The sequence below is a fragment of the Hemitrygon akajei genome, chromosome 26 (genome assembly GCF_048418815.1).
Source record: "Hemitrygon akajei chromosome 26, sHemAka1.3, whole genome shotgun sequence".
Classification (NCBI taxonomy): Eukaryota; Metazoa; Chordata; class Chondrichthyes; order Myliobatiformes; family Dasyatidae; genus Hemitrygon; species Hemitrygon akajei.
The window spans coordinates 45,869,214-45,880,900 of NC_133149.1; positions in this window are offsets into that span (position 1 = coordinate 45,869,214).

An 11,687-nucleotide genomic window follows, 5' to 3' on the forward strand; every position below is an offset into this window, starting at 1 on the left:
GTGTGTGAGTGGATGGGTGGTCGGGAGGAAGAAAAGGGTTGTTTTGTTTTGTTGCTGTTGTTGCATTGTTGTTATTGTTGTTTGTGTTGTTTTGCTGAACATCGTGGAGCCAAAATGTATGGTGCCACTTGCAGGCTGCCCCCAGCACATCCTTGGGTTATTAATACAAACAACACAATTCACTGTATGTTTCCATGTACAAGTGATAAATAATTCTGAATTTGAATTGAATGCCAAATTCTGATATCAAATTAGGTGAATTAAAGCCTTTAAGATCACTGAACAATGTAATAGGGCCTGCACAGACAGAAAGAAAGATGCAGGTTTGATAGCGGCAAGATCACTCTAATATATTTACATTTTAATTCTAAGGTTTCTTAAAAATGTGCTGCCAGTATTTTTGAAGGTTTGGAATGTTATGTGTTTGCTAAATATTGATATCAGAAAAGGCTGAAACACTGAAGCTAAAAACAAACTATTGGAGGAACTGAGGAGAGAAATGGATGCAGCTCTCCTTGTGGATGAGCTCAGTAGTGGGGAGGCTTTTCCTGATGGGCTGGGCAGAGTACAACACTCTTCTCAAATTCTACAACAGCTTGCCTTAGCCTTCTGATACAAATTGGAACTTACACAAATTTGTACTTCTGTTTATATATTCCAGTCATCTGGTTCCAGACTAAGAAATATATATTTTAGGTAGCAATTTGTGTAAAAATCAACAAAATTATCTATTAGTAAATTCATTCCTAACCAGGCACTATGCTCTTTGGAATTACACATATTCTGGGTATAAGTACATCTACAGTAAACTGGGGAAATTTTGAGAAAGTAGTTTTATAATGTTATTTTAGACAGTAATCAGCCAGAATGAAAAGCAAATAATCTGCTTTGAGATAATTGAGTCATATTCCTGGGTACAAGTCACATCATATTATTGTCTTTTTAGCAGTGCTAATAATGGCTCCTAAAGAGTCAGCTTATTCATATTTATTTTTCTTTGTGATAACATTTTATTCTTAATTAGGAAAATTACATCACTATTCTGTTCTTTTTCAGGGGCATGATACCGTTGAGCTCCTTTCTTTTCTTTTAAATTTGACAGTATTATAAAAATACAGACATGTTATCACCTAACTATTACCTCTTCACTTTATAGAAACATAAATTCATGGCAATTTATAGCACAGAAGGGGGCCATTTGGCCTTTTATGTCAGTAGATAAAATGCTGCACTGCCTAATATAATTTCAAAGCTCTCAGATTAGAGCATTGTGGTGTCTAAACTGGATATATTTTTAAATGTAAGAAAATTCCGCCATTACTTCCCATTCTGGCAGTGAGTTCCAAAGCAGAGCATTCTCCTACTTTAAAATTCCCATTTCATTCCTTGATGAAGTTGGACCTATGTCCTGATTATTTAACTCTACAACAGAAAATGGGTCCTTCACTCTCCCACTCTGCAGTAAAAGTGATTCAATCATCTCTCAGCAGAGGTGTGCATGAATTTTAATATTGGAGGAGGATGTTCTACAAGCTCACTAAAACATTAGAATGCTTTTCTGAAGTGTTCATCAGCTGTTGTGGTTTGGGAAGGGTTGGGTACATTGGACTACTGGTGACCCCAAACTCCTCCCTACTAACCCCCTACCCTTTCCAAATCTCTCTCTCTCCTCCTTGCTCTTTCTTTAAAAACCTTTCTCTGTAAATGTAACACCTTATTCCTCCTCGACCCCTTTCTCCTATGGTCCACTCTCCTCTCCTATCAGATTCCTCCTTTTTCAGTCCTATTCCACCTATCAGCTCCCAACTTCTGATTTCATCTCCACCTACCCACCTTCCACCTCACCTGGCTTCACCTATCACCTTACAGCTTGTACTTCTTCCCCTCTCCCCACATTGTTATTCTGGTTTCTGCCCCCTTCCTTTCCAGTTCTGATGAAGGGTCTCAACCCAAAACATCGACTGTTCATTCCTGCCTGGCCTGTTGAGTTCCTCCAGCATTTGGTATGTATTATCTTATTCTGCATTCTGTTATTGTTTCCCCTTGTACTACCTCAATGCACTGTTGTATTGATAGCATGCAAGTTTTTCACTGTACCTTGGGACACGTGACAATAATTAAAAAATACTAATTTACCAATTAAAAGTTATACCCTAAAGGTTACAGACTCGAACAGATAATTCTGCTACTCACCAAAAACGCTGCCTGAATTATAAAGGATTTCCAAGATATACTATTTATATTTAAGTCTTATAATTACTTTTCCAAAACTCTCCTCTTTTCTGGCCTAAAGTATGAATTAAATGTGCCTCTTTGATTAAATGTGGAAATGTGACCTATTGTCTCATTGCAACATGAAATTTTGTGAGAAGGTCTTTGTATGTTGTACTTTCCAATGCGTTATCAGAATCAGGTTCAAGATCACCAGTGTATGTTGTGAAATTTGTTGTTTTTACGGCAGCAGTACAATGCAATACATGATAACAGAGAGAAAAAACATGAATTACAGTGTGTATATACATAATAGTTAAATTAAGTAAGTCATGCAAAAATTGAAATTAAAAATTAGTGAGGTAGTGTTCACGGGTTCAATATCCATTCAGAAATTGGATGGCAGAAGGGAAGAAGCTGTTCCTGAATCACTGAGTGTGTGTCTTCAAGCTCCTGTACCTCCTTTTTGACAGTAGCAATGAGAAGAGGGCATATCCCGGGTGATGGGGATCCTTAATGATGGACACTGACTTCTTCATTTTTCAATCTTTTTATTGATTTTCCAGTAAAAAATATACAAATCAGAGGAGAAGTTTTAGCAAACAGATAATACAAAAGATGTATAAACAGCAAAAAAAAGTATATATTGTCAAAATCAGATAAGTATAATGTTACGCTGTTATATATATAATATAATCAAGAAACCACAACTCTTAACAAATCGTAAAAAAAAATGGGAAATTTTATTTAATAAAAGGAAAAAAATCCCCACTAAACCAAACAAACAAAAAAAGAAAAGAAAGATTGGGCAGTCCATTTGAGGATAAAATTAGAAGAAAAAGAAAGAGAGAAAACATCCTTCCAGTCACTTCCGAACCTTCGCGGATAAGGAAAGATTTTCCCTAAAGAAAATAAAGAAAAATAAATAGATTAAAAAAATTAAATCATATGAAAATATTGAATAAAGGGTTGCCAGACTTGCTCAAAATTAAAAGATGTATCAAACGTCCTGCTTCTAATTTTTTCCAAACTTAAACATGACTTAATGGAGGAGAGCCAGACGCTGACTTCTTGAGGCATCACTCCTCTGAAGATGTCCTGGATACTACGGAGGCTAGTGCCCATGATGGAGCTGACTAAGTTTACCACTCTCTGCAACTTACTTTGATCCTGTGCAGTAGTCCCCCACCATACCAGATAGTGACGCAACCAGTTAGAATGCTCTCCACAGTGCATCTGTAGAGATTTGTGAGTGTCTATGGTGATCTCCTCAAACTCCTAATGAGATATAGCTGTTGTTGTGCCTTCTTTGTAGCTGCATCAATATTTTGGGTCCAGGATAGATCCTCGGATATGTTGATATTAAGCAATGCAATGGGATTTCACCTATTAAAGAAAAGAGTGAAATGTTTCAGCTTTAGAAATCCAGTTCACAAGATGAACATTGGACAGTGATTATAGCCTGAAAAAACGATCATTTTCTAAAAACATGTTTTGATCCTTGAACAACATTTCTTTTTTAATGCCAATAAAAGTGAGCAATTCCTGAAAGATATAAACCTGCAATTAAATAATGAGAAATAAATGTAAGATTAGGTCATTTAGCTCCTCATGCATGCTCTACCATTCAAAAATGATTAGGGGATTTCAAAGATTGACTGAGTGAATAAATTTCTTCTCTCTCCTGGAGGTCTGGCCATTGTTTTGGAACCATGATCCCTAGTTCAAGACACCTTAAACACAAGAGATTCTGTAGATACTGGAAATCTTGTGTAACACACACAAAATGGACTGCCCCCACTATAGGAAACATCCACTCCCCATCCACTCTATCTAGGCCTTTCAATATTCAATAGGTTTCAATGAGATCCAACCTCATTCTTCTCCAGTAAGTACATGCCCAGAGCCAGCAAATACTCCTCAAATTTTGCATCCAAATTCCTCTAAGAACTTCGTGTGTTTTATTGAGATCACATTGAACTTGGGATAGAAAAGGGGTAATCTCTTCAATCTCTTATTTTACAATAGAACTGTCATCCCGAGAATTAAACTGATTAATATTTATTGCAAGTATTGCAAGAATGCTTTGCCTTAGGAAAGATAACCAGACCTGTTCATAACATTGCAGATGTGATCAAACCAAGGCCCTAGCTAACTGAAGCAAGTCCACCCATGTGCTCAAATTCTCTTGCATTAAAGGCCAATACACCACATGCCTATCTAATTGCATAATATACACTTTAAATTTCAGTGAATTGTGTCCAAGGGCACGCAAGACCTTTTGAGAACGAACACCTTTCAACATTGTGACATTTAAATAATACCCCTCCTTTCTCTTTTCTGTTGTGACATTATATATTTTTGTAACATTATAAAGCATCTGCATGTCCTCACACTCTATGTTCCCTGAAACCTCGGCAACAAAATTAGACGGATTACACCTGATCCCCTCATCCAAATTATTGATATTAGTTTTGAATAGCTGGGTCCCTGTTTCACTCCCTAAAGCATCCACTAGTCAGAGTCTCAATGCAAACTTACTCCTTCTTGCCACTTATTCTTGCAAGCGGAACAAGTGCTACACCTCCTCCCTCACTACCATTCAAGGCCCCAAATATTCCTTCCAGGTGAGGTGACACTTCACCTGTGAGTCTATTGGGGTCAGCTACTGCTTTTGGTGCTCCTGGTGTGGCCTCCTCTATATTGGCGAGACCCAACATAGATTGAGAGACCACTTCGCTGAGCACCTATACTCCTTATGCCAGAAAAAGCAGGATCTGCTGGTGGCCACCCATTTTAATTCCACTTCCCATTCCCATTCCAACATGTCCATCCATGGCCTCCCCCACTGTCATGATAAGGCCATGCTCAGTTTGCAGGAACAACACTTTGTATTCTGCCTGGGTAGCCTCTAATCTGATAGCATGAACATTGATTTCTCTAACTTCCGGTAATGCCCCCCTCCACCCACCTTCATTATTCCCCATCCTCTTTTCCTTCTCCCTTTCTCAACTTATCTCCTTTCCTGCCCATCACTTCCTTTTGGTGCTCTTCCCCCCCTTTTCTTTCTTCCATGGCCTTCTGTCCTCTCCTATCAGACTTCCCTTCTCCAGCCCTGTATCTCTTTACTTCATCCCCCCCCCCCCCACCCAGGTTTCCCAGGTTTCACCTGTCACCTTGTGTTTCTCCCTCCCCTCCCCCCACGTTTTAAATCTACTCCTCAGCTCTTTTTTCTCCAGTCCTGCCGAAAGATTTCGGCTGGAAACATTGACTGTACTCTTTTCCTAGATGCTGTCTGGCCTGCTGAGTTCCTTCAGCATTTTGTGGGTGTTGTTTGGATTTCCAGCATCTGCAGATTTTCTCTTGTTGTGATCCTTAGATAAGCACATGGATGATAGGAAAATGGAGAGCTATGTAAGAAGGAAGGGTTAGATTGATCCTAGAGTAGGTTAAAATGTCGGCAGAACATGGTGGGTTGAATGGCCTGTACTTTGCTGTAGTGTTCTATATCAGTAGAGAACCCTGCACTGAAACCAACAACTTCAGCATAGCATTTATATAGCTAAACCCAACAAAGTCATTCTGTGAACCTCACAAGTGAAGTTCTCACTCATTTTAGTGACTTTCACAAATGGTGTTAGAGTGATTCACAATGCTGTTTTAATGATACAACAATATTAAACTAGGTGGGATTGTGAGTGTGGAGGAGGATGAAAAGTGGCTTCAAGGGGAGACAGACAAGCTGAATGAGTAGGTGAGAACAAAGCAGATGGAATATAATGTAAAAAAACATGAAGTTATCCACATAACAGAAAAGAGGGCTATTTGTAAAATGGCAAGAAATTGGGCTCTCAATGGGGCAGATTTTCTTACATTCTTATGATGGCAAAAAAGTAAAAAACAATTTTAGACTGAAGTTCAAAGTAAATTTTAAAGTTCAAACTAAGTTTATGATACTACCATATGCTACCTTGATATTCATTTTCTTGCAGGCATTTACATGAAAATAAAGAAATACAATAGAATTCATAAAACTATACATGAACAAAGACTGACAAACAGCCAATGCACAAAAGAAGACAAATTGTGCAAATATAAAAATACAAAGAGCCTGTGGTAAACTATGTATATACCTGACTGGACATGCCCCCCCCGCTGACTGCTCCTGTGGCTCCTCCCACAGACCCCTGCTGACTGCTCCTGTGGCTCCTCCCACAGACCCCTGCTGACTGCTCCTGTGGCTCCTCCCACAGACCCCGGTATAAAGGCGATTGGAGGCACTGCTCCTCCCTCAGTCTTCAACATGTCATGCTCCCTTTTGCTGTTAATAAAAGCCTATCGTTCACTTCCAGTCTCCGAGAGTTATTGATGGTGCATCAGAGCATAAGTTGTACACAGTCCTTGAAATAGAGTCTGTAGATTATAGAATCAGTTCAGAGTTGCAGTGATTGAAGCTATCCATGCCACATCAGGAGCCTGGTCGTGGTAGGGTAATAACGGTTTCTGGACCTGGTGGTGTTGGGCCTAAGTCTTCTGCACCTCCTGCCCGATGGTAGTAGCGTGAAGAGGGCATGGTCTGGATAGTGGGGATCCTTGACGATGGATGCTGCTTTCTTGTGTCAGCGCTCCATGGAAATGTGCTTAATGGTGGGGAAGGCTTTTCACGTGATGAACTGGGCTGTATCCATCACTTTCTGTTGCCTTTTCCATTCCTGGCATTGGTTTTCCCATACCAAGCTGTAATGCTACCAATGAGGATACTCTCCACTGTGCATCTACAGAAGTTTGTCAAAGTTTTAGAAGACATGCCAAATCTATGTAAACTTCAAAGAAAATAGAGGCACTGTTGTATCTTCTTTGTGACATTATGTTCTGGTCTCAGGACAATTCTCTGATATGAGAATGCCAAGGAATTTAAAGCTACTAATCCTCTCCACCTCCGATCCCCTAATGAGGACTGGATCATGAACATCTGGCTTCTTCCAATCTGCATTCTTGATAATGAATCCCAGACACCAGGGATATTTTTGAGTTTGTGCCATATGGTCGTTTGTACTTTTTTTTAAGGATTATATGGGTCAGCACAACATGGAGGGCTGAAGGGCCTGTACTGTGCTGTAGTGTTCTATGGTTCTATGGTACGTAAATACAGCTGTAACCTCTGGTTGGTCTGGCCACTATGTGTACCTATCAGAGAGCATTCTTGAATGCTTTCCCACCTTTTTGAACTGTTTCAGGCCACGGAGTCACTGAGGATGTGACACTTATTTCAAGGAGGCTTTGAGTGTGTTATTAAAGTGTTTTCTCTACCTTCCTTTAGCTCCAAGTGGATTGCTTGTATCAGGATTCTGGTTTTAGGTATGCAGACTATGCAATCTGGCCTTCATAGCTGTGAAGTGTTAATGGTCTCTGCATCAATGGCTTTCCAGAAGGAATAATGGAATCTTGCAGTCCTTGAAGGCTTTCTATACACTTGGTCCTCAGTGTAATCATTTTCAGTGTGAAGTGGGGATTCTAATAACAGGCTTCTTGGCTTGGGACAGAGAGTTGAAGTTGGTTTATCTATCTTCTGATGGATTTGAGAGGTTTCATGAAAGTCTAGATGAACATAGAGCAGTACAGCACACTACAGGGCTTTCAGCCCACGATGTTATGCTGATTTTTTAATTTACTCCAAGATCAATCAAACCCTTCCCTCCCACATAGCCCTCTATTTTTCTTTCATCCATATGCCTCTTTAAGATTGTCTTAAATGTCCCTAATGTATCTGCCTCTACCACCAGCCCTGGCAGCCTGTTCCATGCACCTACTACATCAACCAAGTCAAGATGAGTTTACTGCCTTGTGCACAGGTGGTGAGGTACAGGTACAATGAAGGATATGCTTACAGTGGCATCACAGGCACATAGGTCCAGCTAATACTCAGACGATAAATTAGACATAAGTTATACAAGAGAGAGATGAAAGAAACATGGAGGGAAGGGTTAGATTGATCTTAGAGTAGGTTAAAATGTCAGCACAACATTCTGGGTTGAAGGGGCTGGACTGTGCTGTACTGTTTTATGTTCTATGTTCTAATTAGAACAAGAAGAAGTTCATTGAGTTGTTGCAGAATAACGAGTGGTCGGGGCAGGTTAGTAAAACCACTTGTCTTCCATATGTTCTCCTTTAAACCCATCCTCTCATTTGTTTTGTTGAAGGAATCTAATTATCTATCATTTAACAATTACCATAAACTACATGACCCAACTTCTTATGCATGGCAAGCCCACAGCCCAATGACCTTACTCTTCATAAGGTCAGTCCATTTCTGTGCATTTACTCAAGGTCAGTCCATTTCTGTGCATTTACTCTTCCATAAGGTCAGTCCATTTCTGTGCATTTACTCAAGGTCAGTCCATTTCTGTGCATTTACTCTTCCATAAGGTCAGTCCATTTCTGTGCAAGCACAGAGTGCAGAACTCAGCCTGATTATCGGCTTCAGGAGGTCATAGAGAGAGGAATTACAGTGGCAAACCCTTACCTCTTTGTGCAAGTGCAATATTCCTTATCTGTTTTCAACGTTGCACCTTATCTGTACAACAGATACTCAAGCTCATTTTAATGCATGCACATGCTGACTTTGACTGAATAATTTCACTGAGGGAAGGGGGAACACTGTGATGTGATGAGGTACTTACATGCAATTTACCTGAAAAGTGTTGCTAAGAAACTCAATCTCCTCGTATTTTTTTCAGGATTTTGATTTGAGATCGGATTGTTTTTCCTGACTGGAAAAAGGCCATAAGACCATAAGACACAGGAGCAGAATCAGATCATTTGGCTCATCGAGTCTGCTCCACCATTCAATCATGGCTGATCCACTTTTCTTTCCTCAGCCCTACTCCCCGGCCTTCTCCCCGTAATCTGTGGTGCCATGTCCAATCAAGAACCTATCGATCTCTGCCTTAAATACACCCAAAGAGCTGGCCTCCACAGCTGCATTTGGCAACAAATTCCACAAATTCACCACCCTCTGGCTAAAGACATTTCTCCGTATCTCTGTTTTAAATGGATGCCACTCTATCCTGAGGCTGTGCCCTCTTGTCCTAAACTCCCCCACCATGGGAAACATCCTTTCCACATTTACTTGGTCTCGGCCTTTCAACATTTGAAAGATTTCAATGAGATCCCTCCTCATCCCTCTAAATTCCAGTGAGTACAGACCCAGATCCATCAAACATTCATTCTTCCTATGATAACCCTTCCATTTCTGGAATCATCTTTGTGAACCTCCTCAGAACCCTCTTCAATGCCAACACATCTTTTCCAAAACTGTTCACAATACTCGAGGTGAGGCCTCACCAGTGCCTTATAAAGCCTCAGCATCACATCCTTGCTCTTGTATTCTAGACCTCTTGAAATGAATGATAACATTGCATTTGCCTTCCTCACCACCAACTCAACCTGTAAGTTAATCTTACAGGTGTTCTTCACAAGGACTCCCAAATCCCTTTACATCTCAGATTTTTTAATTCCCCCCACCCTGTTTAGAAAAATAGTCTGCATATTTGTTTCTACTACCAAAGTGCATGACCATGCATTTTCCATCATTGTATTTCTTTTGCCACTTTCTTGCCCATTCTCCTAATCTGTCTAAATCCTTCTGCAGACTACCTGTTTCCTCAACATTACCTGCCCTTCCACCAATCTTCGTATCATCTGCAAACTTGACAACGAAGCTATCTACTCCATCTTTTAAATCTTTGATATACAGACAGACAGACAGACATACTTTATTGATCCCAAGGGAAATTGGGTTCTGTTACAGTCGCACCAACCAAGAATAGTGTAGAAATATAGCAATATAAAACCATAAATAATTAAATAATAATAAGTTAATTATTCCAAGTGGAAATAAGTCCAGGACCAGCCTATTGGCTCAGGGTGTCTGACATTCCGAGGGAGGAGTTGTAAAGTTTGATGGCCACAGGCAGAAATGACTTCCTATGATGCTCAGTATTGCATCTCGGTGGAATGAGTCTCTGGCTGAACGTACTCCTGTGCCTAACCAGTACATTATGGAATGGATGGGAGTCATTGTCCAAGATGAGCCTAAAAAGAATCTGTCCCAACACTGACCCCTGCAGAACACCACTAGTCGCTGGCTGCCAACCAGACAAGAATCCTTTTATTCCCACTCGCTGCCTCCTACCAATCAGCCAATGCTCTAACTGTGCCAGTAACTTTCCTGTAATGCCATTTGCACTTAACTTGGTTAGCAGCCTCATGTGTGGCACCTTGTCAGAGGCCTCCTGAAAGTCCAAATATACAACATCCACTGCATCCCTTTTATCTATCCTACTTGTAATCTCCTCAGAATTCCAACAGGTTCGTCAGGCAAGATTTTCCCTGAAGGAAACCATGCTGACTTTGTCCTACCTTGTCCTGTGTCACCAAGTACTCCATAACCTCATCCTTAACAATTGAATCTAACATTTTCCCAACCACTGAGATCAGGCTATCTATAAATACCTCCCGGCTACCTTCCTCCTTTCTTTAAGGAGTGGAGTGATATTTGCAATTTTCCAGTCCTCTGGCACCATGCCAGAGTCTAATGATTTTTGAAAAAATGTTACTAATCCTCCACAATCTCTAACGCTATCCCTTTCAGAACCCTAGGGTGCAGTTCATCTGATCTGGGTGGCTTATGTACCTTTTTGAGCACCTTCTCCCTTGTAACAGTAACTGCACCCACTTCTCTTCCCTCACACACCCTTCAACACCTGGCATACTGCTAGTGTCTTCCACAATGAAGACCGACGCAAAATATTCATTTAGTTCATCAACCATCTCCCTCTCCCCCATTATTATTTCTCCTGCCTTATTTTCTAATGGTCTTATACCCATTCTCATTTCACTTATTTTTAACATACTTCAAAAAAAACTTTTACTATCCACTTTGATATAATTTACTAGCTTGCTTTCATATTTCATCTTTTCCCTTCCAATAATTTTATTAGTTGCACTCTGTAGGTTTTTTAAAACTTCCCAATCCTCTATCTTCCTACCAATTTTTGCTTTGTTCTATGCCCTTTCTTTTGCTTTTACAATAGCTTTGAACTCTCGTCAGCTAAGGTTGTACTATTTTGCCATTTGAGTATTTCTTCATTTTTGGAATACACATGTCCTGCACCTTCCTCATTTTTCCCAGAAACGCACACCATTGCTGCTCTGCTGACATCCCTGCCAGCACCTCCTTCCAATTTACTTTGGCTAATTCTTCTCTCATACCACTGTAATTTCCCTTACTCCACTGAAATACTGCTACATCAGACTTTACTTTCTCCCTATCAAATTTTAAGTTGTACACAATTATATTGTAATCACTGGTTCCTAAGGGTTCTTTTACCTTAAGTTCTCTAATTGCCTCCGGTTCATTACATACCCCCAATCCAGTATATCCCCTAGTAGGTTCAACAACAAACTGCTCTAAA